The following is a 27,120-nucleotide window of genomic DNA, read 5'->3' as shown; positions in this document are numbered from 1 at the left end:
GTGTTGACCTTCTGCCTTCCTTCGGGCTTTATCTCCCTTATTCAATTCTTATTCTCCCAAGCCATGGCCTATTTGTGAAAGAAGGAAGTGTTGGAGTCCCCCGCTTTTAACCAAAGACTGTGAGATTTTAGCCTCCATGAATTTTCTTCTTGCTGGCTTAGATTAAAGATCTGTGTGGAAAGGTCCTTTTCCTTTTGGATGTGTTTTTCTTCTATCTATGCTTCCTCCATCATCTTATAGTGCTCTTCTAGTTCTTGAACTTTGTCTCTCCTTTTTTTTCTTGGGGGTTGGTAATTCTCTTTCAACCACTTCCTTAACTCTTTTTTGATATTCTTGAGCTTAGATTCCCAGACATAACTGGGGGAGCCCTGAAATGGGCAGATCCAAGTCCACTTTACCAGTTCCCCAACCTCTTCAGATAGGCACCAATCTGCATTGAATTTGAAAGGTAGTGGTCTAATATTTTCAGTATTTTCCATGGTAATCATGATGGGTTTATGGTCCGAATCTCCTTGTGTTTCAATATTCGAAGAGAAGTCCAGGTCGTTGAGGAGCCAACTGTTGTGAAAAAGGAAACGGTCCAGGCTTGCAACAATAAAATGGTCATCAGACTATCTGTTTGACCATTTATATTTCCTAGACTTGGGCTTGATATCTATCATATCCCATCGCTCTATTGTTTCCTCCATTCTATCTCTGAACGGATCCCTGATCGAAGTCCCTCCTCTTTTCTTTGTCATATTTAAACTGTGTTGAAGTCACCTCCCATCACACTGTTAGAATGATGGTTTCTCTCATTTAGAGCTTCTAATGAGTCCCAGAATTCAGCCTTTTCACTATATAGAACTGGACCATAGATATTTATGAAGGGGATTCTTTCCCCTGAATCTCTTTCCTCTAGGAGAGCCATCACCCAGGATTTCGTCTTTATTTATTCAACCAAGGTGAAATTATTTTTTGACCAAAATATGTCGAGCCCACTTGAGGCTCCCCTTGAAGACTAGACTGACCCAGAGCATTCTTTCCAGAAATTTTCAGCTGCTCTTAGAACCTCTGCTTCTTCTAACTTTGTTTCTTGAAGAAACACCACCAATGGAGATTCTTGTTTGATTATGTCTCTTACTGCTAGGATTTTAGCAGGGTTTCCTAGCCCCCTTATATTCCAAGATATTACTTTCATTACTTATGAATGGAGGGGGAGAGTCCACCATCCTTTCCTTCTTTGTTTATCCTTTTCCCCTTGAGAATTTTTGAAATGATTGTTTGGTTCCCAAGTATTTTGTTTAGTTATGCTTCTCTTTCTCATTGTTCCTTCTTGTTTGGCCTTCCTTTTCTTTTTGAGGGGTCAGTTTCTTGACTACTACATTCATCTTCCTAGAATAAATTTTGATTCATATTCAAATCTTCAATGTTTTCATTCTTTCAACCATGATTAACATTTATTTTGTTCTCATTATGAGTTTCCTCTACTACCTTTTCACCATTAGGAAACCTTTCTTGTAGCAACTTTGTCAAACCTTCCTTCCAACCTTCCATGTCTTTCTTCCAATATTTAATGTTGTCTTTCATACCATCTATCTTAGCTTCCATGCCTTTCTTTAAACCATCCATCTTAACTTCTGTTACTTTTGTGAGAGTGAAATTTGTTGCACTTGGTCTCGTAATTTTGATATATCATGTTGCATTTCTTCCTCTTCTTCATGAGTCATGCTAGAGCTTTCAGGTTGCTTACTAGGTGTTTCCATTTTCTTTCTTCGGGGCATCAATTAATGATAATAATGCTTCACTATGCCCTTTGAATTCCTTAAAACTAATTTTTCAAACCAACTTATGGAAAATTTAAAAAAACTACACACCTTTTTTTCACTTTGTAGGAGCTTGATATTGAATCTATTATATCTCTATAATTTTGGATCTCCAAGGTTTGAAATTACGTCCTACGGTAGCTCTCTTAGTCCTCTTTTTAACGCCGCAAGTCTGATCAAGATTGGATTATCCAAGGAAGAGTTATGCCAAATCTCCCACAAGGACCTGATTATAGACTCGTTCAGTAGAGCGAACTTGTACAAAGTGCCACGTGTCACTATTTCAACCTTACGACCTAAAACCGATATTAATAAAACTACAGGTCGTTCTCTTTATGTAACTTTTTACTAAATTTAAATCTGATGCTCAGAAACAAAGTTATGACGATTTTCCCCAAGTCACCTGTTTGAGATATAATTCGAGATCCTGCAAAAACCCTAACTTCCTTGGATCATATCTCCGAAAATATAGTGATAAAAGATCTGAAATTTGTACCCAAGGTTCAAAAAGATTTTGGCTCAAATGGGTTTGTTTTTAAGCTTCTACACTATCACAAAAAAAACTTTATAGTGAAAATGGCACGATGACCTGTTTGGAGCAGCGAAACCCTAGAATCCAAAACTCTGATACCAAATGTTATGCAACCAGCTGACAAAATAGAATAGAAGATAGATCAACTCCTTCAAAATCAGCCTCTTTGAGGGGGAAACCTCCTTTACATTACACAAACGAACAATTCTTGGATGATACAAATGACGAAACCTCCTTTCTATATATAGGAGTCTAACGGGTCACAATATAATCAAAGTCGACATAACAATAATAATATAAGGGAAAAAAAATAACAATGAGGGCTACAATGACAATAGTAATGTGGGAATCACTATTATTATAGGGACCTAACACTTTCTGCATCCTTATGCAAACTGCCAAGAATTTAACTCAGGTGCTCAGGGGCTGGAACAGTCTTCAGAGGGGTGGTTTCACACCCTCCTTCCTTTGGATTACTCTCTGCTACTATTTCACCTTCTTCAACTACCAAAACCTCCTCCATGCTTGTCCTTTCTATTTGTTGGAGGGGATTTTCCATTTCATCATCACTTAAAACTTTGAAGGGGTTCGAGGAGGAAGGAGTAGTGATGTTGGCTACTAGTCCTCAAGGCTTTGGAATCATTCCTTTCATTTCAGAGCTCTTTTTGGTTCTTCCATTGCTCCTCTTGAGCAGCGAGAGCCTCTAAATTTTAGTCTTTCCCGGCTTTGGCACAATCTCTGGAAAAGTGGTCGTAATCATGGCAATGTCTGCATTTGAATGGAATTTGTTCATAGTCCAGAATTTGTCTGTGCTTCCATTCCCCCAGATTTAGGTTGATTTCGATAAGCAGACCCTTTTCCAAATCTACTTCTACACATATTTTGGCACAGGAAAGCCTTTGGGTTCAGACTTGTCCAAGAATTTCCCCACCCCATTACCAATAGCCCGGAGATAGTCATCACTCCAACATGAGATTAGAAGGTGCAGAAGCTTGACCCATACTGGAATAGCAGTGGGAATGTCCTCATTTGGATTGAAGTCCAAGGTCCATTTGTTCAAATACATTCCTCTAGAACCAAAGAAGTATGGCCCATTTCGAAATACTACATCTTTGTCCTCTTTTATTTCAAACAGAAAAATGAAGAACCCATTACCCACCGCTGAGAGAGAAATCTCTCCCTTCATCATTGGCTTCCAATATTTCCCTATCCAAACTTCCATCGACCTTGGAGAAGGCCACATACTCATGAATTTACCTATCAGTGCTCTCTCGGCATAAGCTAGGGAAGTTCGACGCACTCCATCCAGCAAGGAAACATTCTTAGTCTCTTCATTGTGCTTAACAAAATTAGGCACAACAACAGCTGATCGCACAAGCTTGGGGAGGGAAGCCACTTGGGATTGTAAGGTAGTGTTGACAAAGGAGTCAGACAAGGGTGGAGGGGGGACCACCCCCTCCTCGGAGGCCATTGAACCAGCCGACGAAGGGGACAGTAGAGGGAACCTCAAAGCTTAGAGCCACAGTCATCTCCCATTCGGCCAACCAGGCTCTTATAGGTGAAATAATGGAAGAATAAGTTTGACTTGTGATTTGGTCCTTAGAACTAGAGAAGGCACCAGGCCCAGATGGCTTCTCTATCTGTTTTTATCGAATATTCTGGAACACCATAAAAAAGGATCTTATCAGAATGTTGAACCATAACAGAGTCAAAAATAAGATTGGGGGAAGCACTAATTCATCCTTGCCCTGATTCCAAAGGAAGCCAACCCCACTTCCTTTTCAAGATTTTGGCCTATCTCGTTGTGCAACTCTTCCTATAAAATCTTGATAAAAATCATCGCCAATAGGATTAAGCCTCTGCTTCCTTCCTTCATCTCTGAGAATCAAGGTGGCTTCATGCAGCATCGAAATATTCTCGATAACATCATTCTAGTTCAGGAGGCAATGCATTCTAGTAAAGAAGCAGGAGAAGTTGGAATGGTTATCAAATTGGATATGGAAAATGCATTTGATCAGGTAAATCACTCCTTTCTTTTTCTTGTCATGGAAAAATTAGGCTTTAGAAATGAATTCATTTTATGGATTAATTCTTGTATTGGTTCTCCTTGGATCACTCCCTTAATTAATGGATTATTGATGCCCTTATTTTTTGCCTTTGGAGGCCTTTGGTAAGGTTTTCCTCTATTTCCTCTTTTATATATAATAATGGTTGAAGCTATAAGTCATATCCTTGAGTCTGAGAGGTTGGTTGGTTCTCTCCCTGGTCTAAGCATTGCAAGGAATGTACAGGAAATAAATCACTCTTAGTTTGTTGATGATACCCTCTTGCTTGGAGGAGCCTCCTTAGTGATTGCCTTAAGATTCAAAAAGATTATGGATTGGTATCTCCTCTTATCTGGGGGATTGATAAACAAATTTAAATGTCAATTGATTGGTTGGAATTGTCTAGAGGTGATGGTGAAGTCAAATTCTCTCTTGTTGGGTTTTCATGTGGATGTTAATATGATCTCATTTTCTTATCTTTGGATTCCCATCTCCTTTAAGCAGGAAGTTGGGGAAGAATGGGAGATTGTTATCTAGAAAATAAGGAAAAGAGTGCATTCTTGGGGAGTAATATGGATCAACTTGGCCAAGAGAGTTATTCTCATAAGATATGTTCTCTCCTCTCTCCTAGTGTACCTGGGATCTGTTCTTTTAGTGCCAACATACATAAATCAACAAATTAGCAGGCTATTTTGGAAGTTTCTATGGCAAGGGGGAAAGAGTAACGACCACAAATTCCACCTTGTCAACTGGAATTTGGTAAGACAACCAAAGAGTTTGATCATATTAGCAATCAAGGACCTTGAACTTATGAACCTGGCTCTGGGGGAAAAATTGGTTTGGAGACTCCTCTTGGACTCCAACAAGTGGTGGAAAAATGACTTTACAAGAAAATATTTCCATAAAAATCGTCTTATTAGACTGGAAGGAGAACTATGGGAAGGAAAAGGCTAAAAAATATGGGCACCGTGTAAAGCCTCGTCATCTCTCATTCTGGAACATCTTGGCTGGCAACCAGGTAATGGGAAATGCATTCACCTTTGGAAGATCGTTCTCCTCTGTCCGACATTGTGTTTTGTCCTAGGTTCCCAGGATTTTCAAATTGGATGGAAGAGCATGGTTATTCTTATCTAGCGGACATATCCTGTTGGGATGATCAAGGACTGTGGTGTGGGTGGTTGCCTTTGGACCTGCCCACTCATCTATTGAAGCATTGGAATTCCATGATTAATCATCTAAAATGGTTTTCTCCTATCATTACAAGCAAATTAGACAGTCGTGCTTGGTTGGGAGGCAAGTCAAAAAAATATTCATTCAAAGATGGTTATGCTCTTCTAATTAAGAATCCTTCCTCCCCCCCTCCCTCCAATATCTGGGGGAAGATTTGGAACAGTGATGGGCTCCCTAAGATCAATATATTTTGTTGGGAAATGGTGCACGAGAAAATCCTTACGACAGAAAACTTAAGGAAAAGGAACATTTATGGTCCCTCCCGCTGTGTGTTATGTGGTAAAGTGGAGGAATCTATCAAGCACCTTTTTTGTCAATGCCATTTTGCTGTGGATACTTGGAAATTCACCTTAGCACCCCTGGTTCTCTCTCCCCCCATCGTTGAGGATTGGAACGAGATGTTTATTCAATGGAAGTCCAAATTTCCCTGCTCCTCAAATTCTCTATTAAGGCAATGTTGGATGGCAATTCCCAAATACCTATGTTGGTCGATTTGGGTCTGTCGAAATCAAGCGATCTTTCAAGATAATCTTTGTAACCCAAGAACTGCAACAATTATATGATCTAGGGGATTTAATGTTTCTTATATGAACGATCTATCTAACAATGAAAAGGAGTGGCTCATAATATCCTCTACCAACTCCCAAGCCCCAATCTATAAATCTCATGTTGTCCCTCCTTTTTGTATCATATTGGAAGGGGATGATTTTGTAGAATGGCAAAGAAATATTGGTAAGGTCCATCTTTATTTTGATGGAGCTTAAAAAGGTAACCTCGAGGAGGCTGGAGCGGGAGGGTTGATAGTAAACCTCGAAGAAAAGATAGAATCAAAGTTCGTGTAGGGACTAGGAAATGCCACGAACAATCAAGCAGAAGCTCTCTCTCTTTGGAAGGGACTGAAAATCAGCGTCTCTAAGGGTATCAGGAACCTGATAATTATTGGTGACTCTATGATGATAATCCAAAAATTCTTGAGGCTCGTTGAGCATGAGAACCTCCATGAAACTGAAACCTCCCTTAAAATGTTCCATGTTTTGCATCCCAACAACCAAGCGGCAGATACGCAAGCCAATGCCGGGGTGGTATTAGAGCAAGGTTCTTTATGTATTAACAACTCAATTGAAATATATCATATCCCTTGATACGGTATAAAATTATAAGACCAGTGCAGTACAGCTAGAGTATGGGTCTACAAAACCTCAATCGGGTAGTTATTATGGACAACATCTCGATGGATTTCTACTATGCATTGGGAGTAGGGGTGGTTTGTAGGAATTTATTCAACAAGTGTGATAGCGGGAGTTTAGAGGCCATGAATCGTGTCAAGTGGGCTTTCAATCCTTGGTTATTTTACTAGATATTTATTATAGTTCCATTCATGGGCTGGTAAGGTATCATCGCTATTCGTTCCAAGCTTGTTTCAGCGGTGGTGGAGATGGAGGGTAGTTGTTTTGCCGTGATGCAGAATCGATGCTCATTTGGAAGAAAAGATGGAAATGAATGCCGGGATGAACCAGGCTATTATTTATAGCAGTTGGTTATGGCTGGTTAACCATAGGATATTGTTAGTATAGATAAGAATTGCCAAGAAAATGGCCTCAGCTAGCAATGGAAGTGGTTCTGCAGCAGGGTCTAGTTTTAGTGGGAAATTAGGGAACATTGTTGATAGCTCCTAAAAGCAAGTGATAGAGCAAATAATGAAAGAAATGAACGAAACATGGAAGTTTTGTATTCCCAACTATCAGGTCTTGGTAAAGACATGGAATTGCTCCAGAAAACTATGGAAAGTTTGAGCATAGACATTTTGAGCCTGGGTCACAAGGTGGAAAAAATTGAAGTAAAATTCGAGACAACCACTATGGGTCTATTGAAATAAGTCTTCATATTCGAGGATGGCTTTGTCCCTCATGTTGAAGGTGTCATAGGCTCCATAATTCAGGACCTGGAAGCTTGGGTTGGCGGCGTAGAAGAACTAGTCACGCCTTCTAACGAGGCTTTGGGAGAAGTCGAACCTGGTAGTAGCGGGTAGCAGTTTTCTTTTCTAGTCACATATCTATTTTTTTATCAATGGAGTATGGTGGAACCTTTTGGAAGGTCTATATTATAATTTATGTAAAAATCTCATATGTAAATGATATTGGTAGCAATAGGGTCATTTTGTTTAAAATGTTGAACAATTTTGAGAGCTCGCTCTCTAAGAATGTATGGGACCTAGCCCATTTCAAGTTTTTCTAATGAAAAAAACTACCCATTTTATCTATAAAAAAAAGAAACGCACCGATGTTCTGAAAAACTGATTAGTAAAAAAAATACATGACCTTGTTTTTTTCAAATTGAAAAATGAGCAGTGAATGATTTTTTGAAATTCAAAGTCTTTTAAATAGTAAGAAGTTATTCACTATTTCATTTTTTCACAAAATTTCAAGGAAGTGATTTGCAAGAGAGACATATTAGGAGCATGGTGGAGTAGCAGAATACTTTGGAACAGCAGAACTATTCAGAAGATCAAAATTTAAAAGGTATGGTGATTCACTCAAAACCTTGCATAGCAAAAAATTTAAATTTTACTATTGATTTTACTAGCAATTTTTTTTACAATTTCTATTGGATTTAGTTAAAATTAAAAATAAATATAAAAACCCTGCAAAGAAAAAATTTTACTATTGATTTTATTAATAAAATTGTTTACAACCTCTCTTCCTATTTAGATTTCATTAAAATCCAAAAAAAAAACAATACTTACCTTAAACCCTCGCTTCTTCTTGCTTATGAGATTGCAAAATTTCAACTTAGGGTTTAACTCCCTCTACCACGTCACTATTAGGGCTCTTCATTTTAGGAATTTTAGATATAATGGGTTTGTGTTACTATATATAAGGTGTTTGACATGTAAGCAGAGGGGCCACTTATTGAATCAAATCTAAACCTTGTCAGCCTTGTCTATTTTTTTTAAATGACTCTTGTTTATCAGTATGCCCTATGTAATATAACGCATCATTGCACCTCTGACAAATAGCATCGTTAAATTCAAGAATCTTGTGTTTGATTTTTTATGTTTTAGTTTTTTACTGTGATGGTGATGCTTTTATCATTACATATCGCACCATCATGATTCAAAGTTATCTAAAAAAAATAATTTTCATTGTCGGTGCTCAACAATTAAATGCATCGTTGTGTTTACTAAATTAAACACAACGATGCATTTATGCACATAAGCGCACCAGTTACTAGAGTTTTTTTGGGATGAAAATTATGTGATTTAATTATAAAATATATTTAATGGCTTCTGTATTGAATGGCACAAGTTGTATATTGATAAAAAAATGTTTAAGAGGTCAAGTAACAAAAATATTGATCATCACAATGATAACACATCCAAAAAAACAAGAATGGTGAGTTCTTTGTAAATTCTTTACAAAATTAATATGTTTGAAATATATGTAAGTTTAAATAATATGTATTGGTTAGTGTGTGTCATGAAGATCCACAAAATAAGGAAGCTCGATAAGATTATTTCTTATCTAAGTGCAGAAGAGCATAAAAGTGTGATCAAAAAATTGCAAAAGGATGAATCAAGTGAATGAAAAAATACTATTCAATATGAGTTTTTTTTCTCATTAATAATGTACTTAAGAATATTAGATAGCACATTTCAAACAATCTATTAATTTGCATATGAATAATGTTCTATAGGGACCGATAATGAAGGAAAAGAATGTTGTTCTAAGAAAATAAAAATATAGAACACGCAAATGACGACGAATTGGTCCTTAGATCATATGGAGTGGTGTTGGAGGTTAATGAAAGGGAGGAAAAATTTTACAAAACTATGAGGGATATAGTGGAATCAACGTATAGACGTACTTTTGATCCATGGGATAAAAAATATGTTCAAAAATCAAAGTGCTTAAAATCACCTGAAACTAGCGTCAAAACATAGATCTCATCATTATGATTCCAACGACACTTTAATTGCCTCAATCTAATAACGTATGTGAAATTTATCGCGTTCTATATTTTTTGGCAAACAATTAATAAGTCAACTTGCAGGGTTGGTTGGGTTCCTGCCTGGGCAGGATGTACAGTGACATGGCACTTGTTGTTGTTTTTTCTATCTCCTATCACACAAGTGCTTCAGAAGATATAGAAGCCACCTAGAGATAGCCTCTAGGTTGATAGGAGACCAGTGCTAGGGCATTCAAGAGGAGTGATTTTGAATATTGTCTAAGGGCTTTCTGTTGCACTCCATATGTCACGTAATTTGAAAAGAGAATTCAAGGGCTTGGTTCAATACTCCTTCATCAAGGTAAACTCAAGCAAACACATATGTATAAAAGCTCATGGCGTAAATATGGCTAATATCAAATATAAATGTCTGGTTTTGGTGGCCAACACACAACAATAGGCAGCTTAACATTGTTGTTGTAGTATAGATGAACAAGATGAAGGAAAGGAGGGTAATTGATGTAGAGGGCTGGAAAAACACAGAATCCTAAGAAATAATATCCAGCATAAATATGGAAGAGTGAGGAGATGAAAATGTAGAAAGAGTGGAGCGTGAATTAAGGTCTCAAACTCTATGCCTCATGAATACATTTGTCAGCAAACAACAATAAGTAAAAATGTGTACATACAGGCATTATAGGATATTAAATAGCACAAGTAAATATGTAGTTAACATTGGTACTTTTTACTACTTAGCAGCAAGCATATAACCATAAGGAGAGTGATACTAGCATCTTCATTACACTATTTCAGAGGAGGAAAGACATACAAGAAGTGATAGACAAAGGGGAAACATATTGCGCATTGATCTAATTGGAATCAACAAAACAATTTCATTAATCCTTGAAGATGGAATCCAAATCACCAGTCCATTACATTTAGCAATTGTATCATCCCAAGGACCTCATGAACAATCAAATTGAACCAAAGTGGAACCATAGAATTCGGGCTTCTTGGGTGCAGAATTCTGGAACCTGTCTTAAGTGTTTCTTCCCTCTATTTATAAGGAGAGGGGGATCTTTGAACAATAGTTTGAAAATATCTCAATTGAGCTCCAACTGTATAATCAAGTATTTGTCTCGACGTACAAAGGTTCTGTTGCCCAAAATGATTGCAATCGGATTTCATTTCATTCTTGAAAATGTAAAAATTATAGAATAATAAACATAAAGAAAATTGAATGATGGTTGAGGAAACTATCACCCTGCCATTCCTGTGATGGCCTTCGATCAGGCCATGTCTTTCCATTATGTTCCTCTTTATTTTCTCATTTGGTTCACCTGTCTCTTTCGCCTTACCTGCTTGAATTCCCATCTCTGGAGCTAGGAGTGATCAACTGTTGGTTACTTGTCACAGAGCATAAATAGAGATCGATGTGGTAGTCTTTTATTTCCTGATTGTGAAAATCTCCATGCTGAGAAATTAATTCTCAAGTGACCTGCACACTGATTCCTGAGTCCCATAACTCCATTTACTTACTGAAGATGTGCATTGGGGCACATGGATGGCCTATATCACCTCAAGGCAGACCCAACACTCTTTCCTGTGGATCGTGGTCCCTGTTTCCATGACCCAGTGATCTTTGACAGTCGTCATTACTCCTGAAACCAACTCCTATGTTCCCATATTTTTCTCCATAGGACTGAGGGTTATGACCTGCCACTTAGCCTTAAGGTGCTAGAGCGTTTTGCTCCTATCGGGGGGCATTTTTCTTTATTAAGTTCTTAGCACCCTTAGTTATTTAAATTTTAATGACCATGTCCCATCCCAATATCGGAGCCCCCTTATCAGAAGTTTCCAATTGCAAACTGTTATAAATTGTCGACATCCTCAACCTTCAATATGTGATCTCCGATGTGATGTCATCACTCCACATGGCACCTCATAAGTGGTGACACATGTCACCCAGATTTATCCCCTTAGGCCCCTTCAAAACACCAAAATTCTTGTCATGTGTTCTTCCGTACCTCCACATCATGCTGATGTCATATGCTACTGTATATTTATCAAGATCAATCATATGTTGCCACGTGTCTTTATTGGAGCTAATCATATGTTTCCACGTATAGCTTATTGAAACCAATCATATGTTGCCATGTGTCCTACTATAGGAGAGTGAAAAGGGCCCGTCCATCTTTGGTTTTGCGATGAAATCCTTTGTTAATCCTTATTGGCGCTCCCCGACGGTTTTTAATGTTATTGGAACTTTTAACAATATCAAAACTTTTTAAAGGTTTTCACTTTCAAAAGTTTTGATCCTCTGATTATCGATGTTTCAATCCCCTTTGAGCTCTGTCGCTGCCTCCTCCGATGTATTGTACCTCTGACATGAAATCATCGATCTCTGATGTCTCGATGCTCCAATATTCAGGACCTTCGATCTACGATGTGCTGATATTCCTGATGCTTCGATGTTGTGATCGCCAATATCTCTGGACCTCTGATCTATGATCTCTGATATTCCCTCCTAAGGCTTCAATCCTTGAACTTTAGCAGACCATATCTTTTGATCTAGGAGTCCATTTTTTGACTTCCATATATCATTGGAAATCTTGTTCGGAGCACTTTCAAATGGAGAGAGTCCAATTTAGGCTTTGAGTCCTTCTGTTTCTTGGAAAATGACTGCAAACTTCTCTGCTCATTTACTTTTTGGACAACTGGAAACACATTTTGTAGTAAATGACAACATTCACTCCAATTGGGGATAGTGTTTTTCTAGAAAGGTGTTGAGAACCTACAGACTAGTAGCCTTCACCATTGGGCATGGAGTCAAAAATATATTAAACCTATAAAACTAGAAATCTCCATGGAACTTTATTTGTTGGGAGTCTTTTCCTCATAAAACTAAAATGTAGAACTACAAACTCTAATAACTTGAAATTAAACACTCACATGCTAAGCTTATTTATATACAACTCCTACTTATGCATAGGGCTCAATTCACCCAAGTGAGGTAAACCTTCCAATGGTACCAGGTCATCATTTGGTTGTTGGACCTAATGCCTCCATGCTGCTAAAATTTAAAAATAAAAAAAAAGCATGCATCATGAAAAAATTTCAAACAAAAAACTTGATACATATCCCAGAAACAACACATTTTGCTGACAAAAGAATGTTGTCATGTAGTCAGCTACTAGGTCATAGAACTGGCAACATAAAATTGTAGATGCCTCATTTTATTCAAAATTCTACTGACCAATATCTTCTTTGTTAGGGCAGCCACAAACACTAGTTGGCTCTTTTTCTTTTTCACAGATGGGCCTAGAGGGCAGAGTTGACTTCTCTTCATTGAGGACTTCAGGTTTAAAGCAGTTTGGATCTGAGGACTCCTTATTTTTTTTAATAATTGGATCTAAAGGCCCCTTCCCCTTATCATCTAGCTTAGGAGGCTCTTGGGAGGAAGTGCCTTTGTTTTGGTCTTGTCCCCTTGATCTCTTTCTAGATGACTGAAGATCATATTTCTTATGCAATTGAGCCAGCATGAAATCAACGAATTGCTTGCAGTAATAATCAATCTCATCATTGTTTAGAATTTACATCAATATCATCCTCCTCCATGCTGCTAAAATTTAAAAATCAAAAAAAACATGCACCATGAAAAATTTTCAAACAGAAAACTTGATATATACCCCAGAAACAACATATGTTGCTAACAAAAGAATGTTGTCATGTAGTCAGCTACTGGTTCATAGAACTGACGATAGAAAATTGTAGATACCTCGTTTTCTTGAAAATTATGCTGACCAATATCTTCTTTGTTAGGGCAGCCATAAACACTAGTTGGCTCTTTTTATTTTTCACAGATGGGCATAGAGGGGGGAGCTGACTTCTCTTCTTTAAGGACTTCAAGCTTAAAGCAGTTTGGATTTGGGGACTCCTTCTTTTTTTAAATAATTGGATCTAAAGGACCCTTCCCCTTATCAGCTGTCTTAGGAGGCTCTTGGTAGGAAGTTCCTTTGTTTTGGTCTTGTCCCCTTGTTCTCTTTCTAGATGATCGAAGATCATATTTCTTATGCAGCTGCGCCTGCATGAAATCAGCGAACTGCTTGCAATAATAATCAATCTCATCATCGTTTAGAATTTGCATCAAGATCATCCTCCTCCAAAAAAAGCATGCACCATGAAAATTTTTCAAACAAAAAACTTGATACATACCCCAGAAACAACATATGTTGCTAACAAGAGAATGTTGTCATGTAGTCAGCTACTAGGTCATAGAACTGACGATAGAAAATTGTAGATGCCTCATTTTCTTGAAAAATTTTCTGACCAATATCTTCTTTGTTAGGGCAACCACAAACACTAGTTGGCTCTTTTTATTTTTCATGGATGGGCCTGGAGGGGGGAGGTTACTTCTCTCTTTGAGAAATTCGAGATTAAAGCAATTTGGATCTAAGGAATCCTTTTTTTTAATAATTGGATCTAAAGGCCCCTTCCCCTTGTCAGCTGGCTTAGGAGGCTCTTGGGAGGAAGTGCCTTCGTTTTGGTCTTGTCCCCTTGATCTCTTTCTAGATGACCAAAGATCATATTCCTTATGCAGTTAATCCTGCATGAAATTAGTGAACTGCTTGCAGTAATAATCAATCTCATCATCGTTTATTATTGCATCAAGATCATCCTCCTCTTCTTCATACATTCTAACTTCTTGTTCTTCATCAGAGAAAGAGGAATACAGGTCCCCCTAAACTTTGTCGTCATCTTGTATCTGCTACTTTGTATCATATTTTATATATAATGGAGGATGGATGTGGTCTTGTTGTTCTTTCCTCTCCCTTTGCAATATCTGTAGGGGAGGCCTTCTATATTGGGGATTGAAACCTTGATTAACAGCTTGGAAGTTCTGTCATAGAAGGTTTTTATTTTCTAGTTCCAGTTTTATCAGTTTCTTTATTAACCTCTCCATATTTTGTTCTTGGGATTCTCTTCCATGACTTGAGGAAGTTGCCTCCTCTTTCCCCTTTTTCTTCTCTCTAGGGTTAGTTCTGCTTCTTGACTTCCCTGTTGATGTAAAATTTTCTTCTACCTCGAGAGCATCAATATTGGGGGTTTTTTCCTTGCAAATACTTCTGGATATTAGTCTTTCTGGATCAGATACAGATGGCGTTCTTTGTTGAGAGGTATTTGAGCAGGTATGGGGCCTCTTAAAAGACAGGGTGATGAACTTATGACTTGACAGTGGAGTCGTCATGATTTTTACAATAAGATTGAAACAGTGGAGTTGCCAAGGTGAGAGATCTTCAACCCACACTTCCCTTTCTCACCCAACAGAGGGAATGGAAAAATTGTCGTACCAAGGGAAAAATATTCTAATTCATTCTGTTGGGCAAGGAATCCCCCTAAGGCATGTTTTGGGGCTCGAAGCCCAAGTTTTTACCGAATCTTGTTGTAAATCTCCATGAATTTCAGGCGCGGGACGCGAAAGTATGATAGAGTCATAGGGTTGTCCGCCCTAGTTTTATAATGTAATGTCGGCTAGATAGACCTACCCATGGTTTGCAGACCATGGGATTGTATAAATAGAGCGAGGCTCTAAGTGTAAGGGGAATATAGAAGAAGAAAGAAGTCCAAGTGATTGAGTCAAAGTGTAAAGTGTGTCTTTGGGTCGTAGAGTGGGAGAAGGCTATGCAGCTGAGTGCACAGAGGCCTAGTAGTCCACAGCTGAGTGCGTGGACCCCTGCAGCTGACTGCGCAGGGCGAGTCAAGTGTGTAACTGTGGAAAGAATCAATAAAGAGAAGTTTGGTTATAATTCTGTGTATCTGTTCTTGGGTTAATGTATAATTTATATAACTTGTAAATATATTGTTTATTTACTGCGCGCACTTGTATGAATGTTTAATGTTGTTGAGTATAACTCAAAGCACTCAAATAGGCAAAGATAATTAACTAACATTGGAATATAAGCAAGGTCTTGGGTAATAGTGAAAAACACGGCACAGACCGTGGTTAGGGTTGCGTGAAGGCATTGTATCAGGTCACAAGGAACGGGAAGGTGCATGAAGCAACTTGTGCACAAGGAGAAACCGTAGATTAGCCAAACTCATCAGACATCTCCAGGGTGTGGAAACCTGGTTCTAGCACCCTCCCATACTACTTCAGGCGAGACCTCAGTCCACGCTCCATAGACTATTGCCAAAAGGGCCAGTAGTACCGGGATTTGTTTGGCTAACTAACTCTGAACCTAGGTCAGGCCCCAACAAGCCAACAAATGGTTCCATTGCCAAGACCAGGATCTGCATTGATCCAGGTGGATATTGGTGGCCACCCACTAATTCCACTTGGATCGCCTCTAGTGATTCTTACAGTTTTTTTCAGTTTCCTTAATTATAGCACAGTTTACTATTTTTAGCAGTTTTTCGGGTCCTAAACTTCCGGAGCCGTTTTGAGGCCCTAAACGACGTTTTTTGGGAAATCTACCGCCAACGATTTTTCTATCTAAAAGTCGCCTTTTCCGTCATAGTCCTCAGAGAGATCTTTCCAACGGGCTATCATGCACGTCAAACGGAGATAGTACGACCAATTCGCGACCCCGGGAAGTTGATGTACCAACTTACCCAAAAACAGGGCCCCCAATTTGGTGTTTCATCTTCTAGGGTTAGGTTTTGGAATGTGAAGGGTTTTCCATTGTTTCTCAACAATAAATAGTTCTTCGAGCCTCATTGTAAGACAGTTCAGAGGCATGTAGCCACCACATCTCTTCTCAGAGATAAGCTACCATCGCCCTAGCTGGTTTATTTCCATTTCTGTTTGTAAGCATATTTCAGTATTTTACAGTAATGAATTGAGGTATTATTTCCGTTGCATATCTGTCTTTATGGTTATCTCTGTATTTTATTGCGTTCCTGTTTAAATCCGGATCAGTGGTATCAAAGCGATCTTCTTTTCTTCTCTGTTTTTCTTTGCATGTCCCCAACGAGGTCGGGATATAAGGAGTTAGGGCTTGAACTGGTCGAACCTTTGCAAGACCAGCCTCGCAAATCCCGACGAGCTCCCATGGCGGATGAAAAGAAAGACGAGGGGGCAGGAGATCCTATCAAAATCTTGCTCGAAGAAATCCTCGAGCGACAAAGGAACGCGATGATGGACAACTTTGCCCAAATCCTTTAGCGGCTACCCAGGGGTGACGCATCGGCTTCCAACAGCAAATCTGGAAACACCACACCATTTAAGGTACAAGTTAATTTTGAAATCCCCATATTCGAGGGTTAGATAGAAGCAGATGCCGTCAATAAATGGTTAAATGTGCTAGAGGGTTATTTTTCTGTTCATGATTTTTCCAGTCGGGAAAAGATTATTTTCGCTCTTCTCAAAGCAGCCCCCCACGTCAAGGATTGGTGGGAAACCTACTGCGAGCAGAAGGATGAAAGTATAGGCTCATTATTTTCAATCGCACTAACTTGGGATTCATTCCGAGATGCCATCAAGGAGCAGTACTACCCTGTCGGAAGCGATGAGGATCAATACATAAAGTGGACCACGCTACGGCAGGGAAGGGACCAAGACGTACCAGATTTTACCAATATTTTCCATACCCTTCGCACAAAGTTGGGTATCAAGGATACAGAGTAGAATTTGGTACTAAAATACTGTGGCTGCCTGCACAAGTACATCCAAGAAGAAATAGAATTCCTGAACATCTCCTCGCTCGGCACGGCATACTGATATGCCATCAAGGTCGAGCAAAAGTTTAAACAGAAGAAGCGAGACTTTGGGTCTGAGAATCCGAAACAAGGGAAAGATGCCCCCAAACCACAGAACAAAGGACAAAGCCAAGGGGGGTGGCCCAAGACAACCCACCAAAGCTGCAAGCAAAGAACAGCGGCGCAAAGCCGAAAAAGGACACCGGAAAGTGGTGTGAGTTCCATAAGAGCTCCACTCACAACACAAGTGAGTGTCGGGCCAAGCAGTCACTGGTGGCCGAGCTAAAGGTTTCAGAATCAGATGCATGTTCTGACTCTGAGTCAGAACTCGATAAGGGGAATGACAAAGGGAAGCAGATTATTGATGCGGAGCCCAACGCCATTGTTGCCACCACGAAGATCCAGAAGGAGGAACCTGAAGATCCAGAGGAGGAGGAGCGTCTCTTCCACTCCTATATGTGGGTAAAGGGCTCCCCGCTACAGTTCATTGTCGACAGTGGGAGCCAAAAGAACCTCATTTCGGCAGAGGTCGTGAAACGGCTGGGCTTACCGACCACAGCACATCCACAACCATACACCATTGGGTGGTTGCACCAAGGACGGGATCTTCGCGTGAGCCAACAGTGTCGCCTTCCATACAACATCAAGCCCTTCACGGATGAGGTATTGTGTGACATTGCTCCCCTTGAAGTTTGTGATGTGTTATTAGGACAACCATGCTTGTGGAAGCGACATGCTGTGTATGAGTCAAGGCCCCGTGTTGTTATTGTTACTTTGGGAAATAAGTTGTACAGGATACCAGAGGTAGCACCGCCTACCGCCGTCTCTTTGGTTACTGCAAAACAATGCAGTAAGCTCATTTCCAAAACCGGGAAGTTTGTTTTCCTGATGATACGCCCTCAAGAAAAGAAGAAGACGGTGGCCACGACCTCCAGACAGGGCCCCTCTGCACGACAACTACAAATGGACAAGGTCGTGGAGGAGTATGAGGACATCTTCACCTCCCCCGCAGGGGTTCCTCTGCACTATCAGGTCAAGCACTCCATTGATCTAACCCCAGGTTCGCCGCTGCCCAATGGACCAATCTATTGGTGCTCTGTTCTGGAGAACGATAAAATCAAGAGGCAGATTTAGGAGCTACTACAAAAAGGTCACATCCGTCCGAGTTCATCGCCCTGTGGGAGCTCGATCGTGCTGGTACAAAAGAAGGATGGGACTTGGAGACTCTGTATTGACTATCGGGCGCTGAAAAAGATCACTGTCCGTAATAGGTACCCAATCCCACGGATTGATGACCTCTTGGACCAACTAAAAGGGGCAAAATATTTCAGCAAGATCGATTCGAAGTCAGGATATCACCAGGTACCGATCGAACCCTCTAATGTGTGGAAGACTGCCTTCAAAGCCAAGGAGGGCCTTTTCGAATGGTTGGTTATGCCTTTCGGATTGACGAATGCTCCTGCAACCTTCATGAGGCTAATGGACGACATCTTGCGGCCATTCACCAACTCATTTGTAGTGGTATACTTGGATGACATCTTGATCTTTAGCAAGACTTGGGAAGAGCACCTCCACCACATCCGACAGGTTCTCCAAACACTGCAACAACACAAGTTATGTGCCAATTTGGAGAAATGCACTTTTGGCATGACCCAGGTTCAGTATCTAGGATACATTATTGATGAACGGGGGGTGCATGTGGATCCAGCCAAGATCCAAGTCATTCGGGATTGGCCATCTCCAACCACTCTGACAAAGCTTCGCAGCTTTCTAGGCCTTGCCAACTTCTACCGCAGGTTCGTGTTGGGATTTTCTCATATCACTTGGCCCTTAAGTCAGGTCACCAAGGGAGGAGCGAAAGCAAAAAAAATTTGGTCTGAATCTCAACAGAAAGCATTCACAGAGTTGAAAGATCGACTCTGCACAGCACCAGTTCTTACATTACCAGACTTGCAACAACCATTTGAGGTCGAGACAGATGCCTCTGACTATGCTATTGGGGCAGTCCTTACTCAACACGGGCATCTAGTGGCATATCACAGTGAGACACTTTCAGAAACAGTCCGGAAGTATCCCACTTATGACAAAGAGATGTATTCCATTGTGCAGGCCTGCCGACAATGGAAGAATTACATTTTGGGGAAGGAAACAGTCATCCACACAGACCACCGACCCCTGCAGTTCATACAGACCCAAGGGAAATTGCAAAATGATCGCCATCAGAAGTGGTCCACATACCTGCAACAGTTCCATTTGAATATCAAGTATAAGAAGGGCAGCACCAATAATGTTGCAGATTGCCTCAGTCGACCACCGATCATGGCATTAACCACTGTGCTCAACTCTTGTGGGCACGGGACTTCTGATTGGCCACTGCTCTACAAAAGCGACCCAGAATTCGGCCACACATACCAGACACTCTTGGAGGGTTAACATGTTCCAGATTTTCACCTCCAGGACGACCTGTTATGCCACTTGGGTCACCTTTGTGTTCCTTCAAGCGAGCGTGCCAAGATGATCTGGGAAGCACACTACAGTCGGGTCGTTGGGCATTTTGGGGTCGAAAAAACGGTGGCAGTACTGCAGAAATATTTCTATTGGCCGAATCTTCGACAGGATGTCGGGAAGTACATTAGATCATGCACTGTTTGCGCCATTGCCAAACCGACCATCAAGAAGCAAGGTCTCTATACCCCACTGCCTACCCCTAGTCAACCTTGGGAATCCATCTCCATGGATTACATGTCAGGCCTCCCTTCCACTAGGCATGGAAATGACTGTGTTTTTGTGGCCGTCGACAGGTTCTCGAAGATGGCCATTATGGTGGCCCGCAAGAAGAATATCACAGCAGAAGCCACTGCTAAACTCTTCTTTGAATGAGTATGGGTACACTTTGGGATCCCACAGTCTATCATTTCAGATCGGGACAGCAGGTTCCTCAGTACATTTTGGTCTAGCCTCTGGTCGATGCTGGACACCAAACTCACTAATTCCACAGCCTTCCATCCTCAAACTAATGGCCAGACTGAGGTCGTCAACAGGATGATAATACACATTCTACGCATGTACAACTCAAAGCATCCACACACATGGGATGAGAGCCTCCCCTATGTTTATCATAGCTACAACCGGGCTCTCCACAGTGTTATAGACATTTTTGTGCCTTACAGCATGAAGCATGAAATGTCAATAATCTAAGGGATCCAAAGTCCCTAAACATGTTGTTCCTACCCCTAGAGGAACAAGGTCAGCAAACCACAGCACTAAATATCAGTTCTCCACCTGAAAACACTCAAAAACAAGCTAATTCTGGATCATGTCAACTGCTCCACTGAGCATCTGCGCTGAATGTCAACTGCTCCACTGTGTACCTGCGCTGAAGGTCAACTGCAAAGAAGGATACCTGCGTTGGGTGAGTTTGGCCAAGTGGCACAGTCATTCCTCAAGGTGTCAATGCCCAGGAAGCTTCCAAAATGACACTTGGATCAGGGAATTCGACTTGTGATGAGTAAGAGGGTCTAGATTTCCAAGTGGAAGCAAGAACCTCCAAGTGGACTCAAGAACTGAAGAATAACTGAAGTGGGAGAGGACACTAGTCAGCTTCATGCCAACCTCAAGCTGACTCATCCTTTCTCCAAAACTCCTATATATAGAGCTCTCTCATGAGGTCTAAGGAGGCTAGAATCTTGTGAATGTAAGGAAGTGCTGTTGGTTTGAGTATAGAACTATTGGGTGATTTGCTTGAAGGAGGTGAAGAGGAGATTTCTTTCTGCTGGGAGGTGATGCTGGATTGGGCCTTTTATGGTTGTATTACTTCCTGAACTTTACTTCTTCCATTAATAAAGCATTTGAGGTTCTTCTATATGCATGTGTCTCAATGGCGTATTGATACTTGTATATTTGATTTATTCTAATCCTTGAATCAATTATGAATGTATGCTTCTTGTAGTTTCCCTTTCTTGTTACTTTGCAGGATCTTGGTGTAGCTGGGCCAGTGAAAGAGCAAGGAGCTGGGAGCAAGCAGCAAAGAGAGAAGATTGGATCAATCATTAGCGGAAGACAACGGTTAGTGGATCTCTTTCTCCCCTCTCTTACATCTCATAAAGAAGTAATCTCGAATAGCTTTGCTTTGATTGTTGCTGAGGTACTATCACCCTTAGAGTGGGATAGGGTCATTCCGTATTGGATACTTTTCCCAACAAAAAATTGGCGACTCCGCTGGGGATCGTATCTTGTTGGTTGTTTTGTTTTTGCTATTCATTTCATAAACACAGGGAGTACCGAATCGAACTGCATTTGGATCTTTCAAATGCAAAGTAGAGGGCAGCTACTCTAGCTCAGTTTCTGGGCAAGTTTATGATTTGAAGAGCTGATCCACAAGGACTCTGAATAGCTCTTAGTGATAGCTTTTCATCCTCCTTTTCATCCCTTAGTGTGTACTTGACTGATAGCTTCTGATTTGGCCAAAAACTGTGAATTTTTGAGCAATCTGTGACCCGGAAACTGAGAAAAACGAAAGTTTGTCTCTTCAGTGCAGGCACTGTGAAGGCAGTCTGCATTTCAGCACAGTTCCCGAAGGGGCTATCTGCGCTGAAGGTCAAACTGCCAGTGTACTACCTGCGCTGAACCAGTTTTGCCTAGTGCTACTGGGGTTCCCTCCTGTTTATTGCCCTGTTTTCACTCTTGTTTTTGCAGCCTGTTGCCAGTCAATGTACCTATCTGAAACCAACTTTCCTTGCCACTATTCCACCTCGGTTGTATAAAGAAACTGTATTTGTTCTTTGTGTATTTCTTATACCATTTACAGTTTCCCATAACGAAAGTGAACTAGTCTTGCTGTGGCCTCTTAGATCTAGACCTGTGATAAGTGTCGTTTTGATCTTAAGAGTTAGTTTATTTGTTGTTCATAGCTGATTGAGCTTTTGCTTTCGTCATATGGTTTGAATTTATATATTTCTAGTGTCGAAACAAGTAAATCTTAAGGTGTCTTTTGATTTTGGACAAGCTTGTTTGCTTTCACTTGAAATTGAATTCGAATTTATACAACAGCTTTCTTTTTGTATTGCACCAACATTAAGAAAGAGAAAAGAAATACCTGCATTGTGCATGTGCATTTTGACAGCTTGCATGTTGATTTAGGGAAAAGTGCATTAGTGTGTGCTCTATGATCTGTGTGAAAAGATGATGTCTTTCTTTTCCCTCAGTAGTTAAGATTTTCATAAGTCGAAAAGATTGAAAAAGCTTGCTTCTCATCTTAGACTGCATTTAGGAATTTGTATCAAACATCTCGTGGTGAACCTTGAAAGGCAAACTTTAAGAAGATCAACTTAAAATATATTGAATGAACCTAACAACGCTTTGAAACATAACGCAAACACATAGAGGTCTAAGGTAGAGACGTGTTCCGGCGTCGTTAAACATAGTGACTGTCGATCTCGAAGAAGGTGGGTGATTCCTCCTGAGAGTCGGTGGCACTAATACGGACTTGTGCTCCCACGTACCGTCGCGTATATATTGGGAGACCCCTATAGGAACAAAGCCTTTATCCATAGGAAGCCGTGTCGACCGCCCTACTGATCGCAATGCAGTGAACACAGCATTCACGAAGATCGACCACTCGTACCGTAAAACGTATTCTGTGGTTTTGCGAAAAGTTTGGCACACCCTCTGCCTAGAACTCCAGAGTAGTTTCTTTTGGCCTTTTTCAGACTCTATAACAGAAAAAGTCCATCCGAGCATTTGTCACTTCGGGCTCGTTAAAACATCGAAGGAGACTAGAGTCATCTTTAGCTTTTTCTCGACTCTTTAAAACTGAAAAAGCAAGTTGTGTCCAAGCGTCGTTAACGATTTATTTTAAACGGAACAATCACCCTTTATTCCTGCGTTGATCTTCGAAGTTAGTCTACCTTCATCACAAAGTTCTTGTAGAATCGCTAAGAAATCTTTTGGATAGACTAAATATGTCTGAACAACCGTCGACATCCAGGACTGTGTCATCCGACACAGCAGTGGCAGAACCTCCTGCTGCTACTCCAACGATGTTCGCTGGTATACCATCTGTCCCGGCAAATTGTCAACAACAAGCTGGAGTCCAATCAGAGACTGTTTCGACGACATGGTTAGTTCCTATTTCTTCATCCGGATTATCATCTGGTATTTCTTATGTTGAAACTCAACAACTTGATACAATGTGTCTTCAAAGGCCAATCTACCCTTTAAGCACTGGATTGCCGCCATATGGAAGGCAGTATGCCTTTTCATTGTTCCCCCCCGGAGAACAACCATATGGGAGTTTACAACAAAGTTCAGGTCAAACTGGAATTACATCCAGCGGATGGGTACCAATACTGCCTCAGCAACCAAGGGTTGCATATTCAATGCAACCAGTCCACCCTGTGTCGAATGTCGCCACTATACCTGGTATGTTAATTGCGTCGCAAGTACAAGCGCTACCTGTTGTATGTCAACCCCAAGTTTCTCAGGTTGCCATACAACAGCCTCTTGTCTCGACAACTCAATCACAACCTCCGGTTAGTGCCTCCTTATCTGGAGCGACTCAGGCTCAAACAAGTACTAGGACTCCTCATCTTGGTCAATCATCCAGTATTGGACAACAGCAAATGGTCCAACAACCGGAGCTGGTTCAAACCCAACAACCGCAATTCCAGCAATCATATCAAGGACCCGAGCAACAAGTCTTTGTAAGTAATGGGCAACCGCATAATAACGGTTGTGCCCATCAAACTTGTCAAAGTTGCCAGCATCAAATACATTATGCTGGTATGCAAAGACCTAATGCTCAGGCGATTCCATCTTATCCTGGGTATGCTCCGCCTAACCTGAGTCAACAGTTGCCCTTTGTAGCAACTCTAGAATTACCAGATCTAAACCGGCTGACGAATGATCCAATTGCTTATGCCCCTTGGTGGCCAGCGATTCCGCATAAACTTCCATCGGACATTCCTAAATTCAATGGAAATCCAGGTGAAGACCCATCGAATCACGTCATGACTTTTCATCTGTGGTGTTCATCGAACACCCTGAACGATGATTCGATAAGGCTTCGCCTTTTTCAGAGGACATTGACGGGTCCAGCGGCTAAATGGTATATTGAATTACCTAGAGCCTCTTTCGACAACTTCAGTTCCCTAGCCACGACTTTTTTAACCCATTTTCAATTACCGATAAGGTATGAAACTGGAACGGAAATCTTAACCAACTTCAAGCAGACGACGGCCACACATATATCCGATCATATACATGAGTGGCGTCGTCGTCGCAGGATGGTAAAGACTTACGTTCCAGATCAGTTGTTAGCTGAATGGTTTATAAAGTCGTTACTTCCTGCCATAACGGAAGATGTGGCCAAGGGGGGAGTCGTAACGGAGGAGCAAGTTATTGCTCGTGCACAATATCTAGACTTGGTCTATACTCAGTCTGGCACGCTCTACGACAAAATACCTGACGCCCCTAGACCGGAATTCTCAATTCCTCCTCCTCCTAAATCACACAATGACACTCACGCCGGCGATGGCGTGATTGGAAAGCACAAAATTTCTAGTCAAAAAGCAAATGAAGAACTTCTTGCCTCGGAAGTAAATGCCATGTCGACCGACAAGGGCAAACAACTGAAGCAACCAGGGGGCAAGAAGAAAAAGACAGGGAGAAAAAGGAAACCCCCGGCAGGGTGTCATATATGCGATGAGGATCATTGGACGAAAGATTGTCCACATATAGCTGAAGTTAAGAAACTCTTCAAGAGTTCAAAAACCCCAGCAGTATTGACTGATCCGTTTCCTAATCCAGGTCAAAATCTGGTTGCTAATCAAAATGCTTCCCGATCCCAAGTGCTTATGTTGTCTACCTCAAAGCAGCAGAATAATGCTTTGACAAGGAATAAAGATTACGGGAATCCACGGCTATCGAATAACAAGGATAATGAACAACCTAGTAGTTCGACGACAACTTTGACCAAAGTTGTGCCACCCATCATTCTTGAACCAATGATAAAGTTGCCAAAAGGAGTAGTACACAAATCGACATTTAATCCTCGTGCCAAAATAGCACAGAATTATAATATAATAGAGGACCTGGCCCAATCGCCGTCTGCTATGTCGACACTTGAGGTACCGCAAAATTGCCCCTCCCAAGAGCAAACTTTATTATCAGCAATAGGTGGGATTGGCCCAATGGATTCCAATCTTGTGGCCTTTGATCATAAAGGATATGACCCTAAGTTACCAGCTCAACTAGCTTTCCTTGTTCAAGTGAAAGCCCTCAACAAAACTGTTCATCGAACAATTATTGATGAGGGGGCATCTACATGTCTTATGTCGATGAGTTGCTGGAAAAATTTAGGCTCACCACCCTTGTCGAAATCGTCAACGACCTTAAAAGCATTTGATGGATGATCATACACTCCATACGGGATTTTAAGTAACTTGCAAGTTGAACTGGGGGGCAAAACAGTAGAAGTCGATGTTGAAGTAATCGATGGAAACCTCGATTACAACATCCTACTAGGAAGGCCCTGGATATATGCCATGGCCGCAGTCGTGTCGACCTACTTCAGGAAGATTGCATTTCCCTTTCAAGGAGGGATTACAGTCGTCGACCAACAAACTTTCCTCCCCGACAGTTCACAAGTTACGAGAAGCATTCCAATGATCCATGGAAGCGATCATTCGCTTCAAAATATTGGAGTAGGTCTCCTAAAAGACCCTGCCTTAATGGGTACTTTTGCCCTACCGCCTGCAAGAAATCTGGCGGAAGTGGCCACAGTGGAAACCTACAATATGAAATCTTCTATATCTAATGGATTCGGAAGATTCCTAAACATTTTGTCAGCATGGATCATCGCCCTAATGGAAATACTGTAAATACAGTGGGCTCCGAGGACAGTTCTTATCTCATGTCAACCTCGTTAAAAAATGAAACAAGGAGTCATGAGGATAGTTCATTTACTATGTCAACCTCATTAAAAAATGAAAACAATCCCCTTTCCAAATCTCAAAGGTAAACCTTCATTCCAACCACCAAGTTGAATGCAATGAAGCTTGGGGGGCATGCACCTCGATTTGCGTTGTTATGCTGGGGGCATGCAAACTTATGATCGAGCAGTTTTAGCACATAGTTCATGCTCGTTAAAAAATAAACATAAGATTGAGCAGTGTTTTGGCGCTTTCAAGCTCGTTAAAAAATGAACCCTGTACCGGTAAATAACCATTTGTGATCGTAAATTTATCAGCCATAAAAAGCCTTGGTCGTGTTTTGCACCTGCCACCTCCACTTTCATTTGGCCAATCGTTCACCTCCATATGATTGTTTACCCATTTTGAGGAACAGCTGCGAAGAGTGATTTCACCTAGCCATCCTTGTGACACTGTCGTGATTGGAAAATTCCAACCTGTACCTGGAATCTGCTGCTACCCCTGTTTATCACTCGTTCCTCAAAAGACGAGTCTTCTTTGAGCTCTTTTCATCTGACTCGTAAAATATGAAAAGTTTGCCGAGTTTTGGCCTTCCAGCTCGTTAAAATGACCGGAAGAGCTATCCCTCCTCTAGATTTTAATCTTTTTGGACCTGAGGGATTATTGCACAAAAAGGTTGAGCGCTTGTTTTATTCGGCTCATTAAAGTTATCGAAAACTCATCCCTTCTGTATTGTTTTATACTTTTTCGGACTCAAGGGATTAGATGACGAAAAAGGAATTTTGGAGTTAACTTTCTGTACCTTTTCAGACTCTCTAAAAATGAAAAGGACCGAGTTTTCCTTGTTGTTAGACTCGTTAAAATGATTAAATAGCGACAAACTTGACTTTAGACGAGAACGAGTTTCCCTATCGCTAGGCTCGTTAAAACATAGC

This window comes from Pinus tabuliformis, chromosome 5_2, assembly GCF_031772625.1.
Source record: "Pinus tabuliformis cultivar Carrire ecotype Pingquan chromosome 5_2, CPIR1, whole genome shotgun sequence".
Taxonomy (NCBI): domain Eukaryota; kingdom Viridiplantae; phylum Streptophyta; class Pinopsida; order Pinales; family Pinaceae; genus Pinus; species Pinus tabuliformis.
This window is presented reverse-complemented; position numbering follows the sequence as displayed.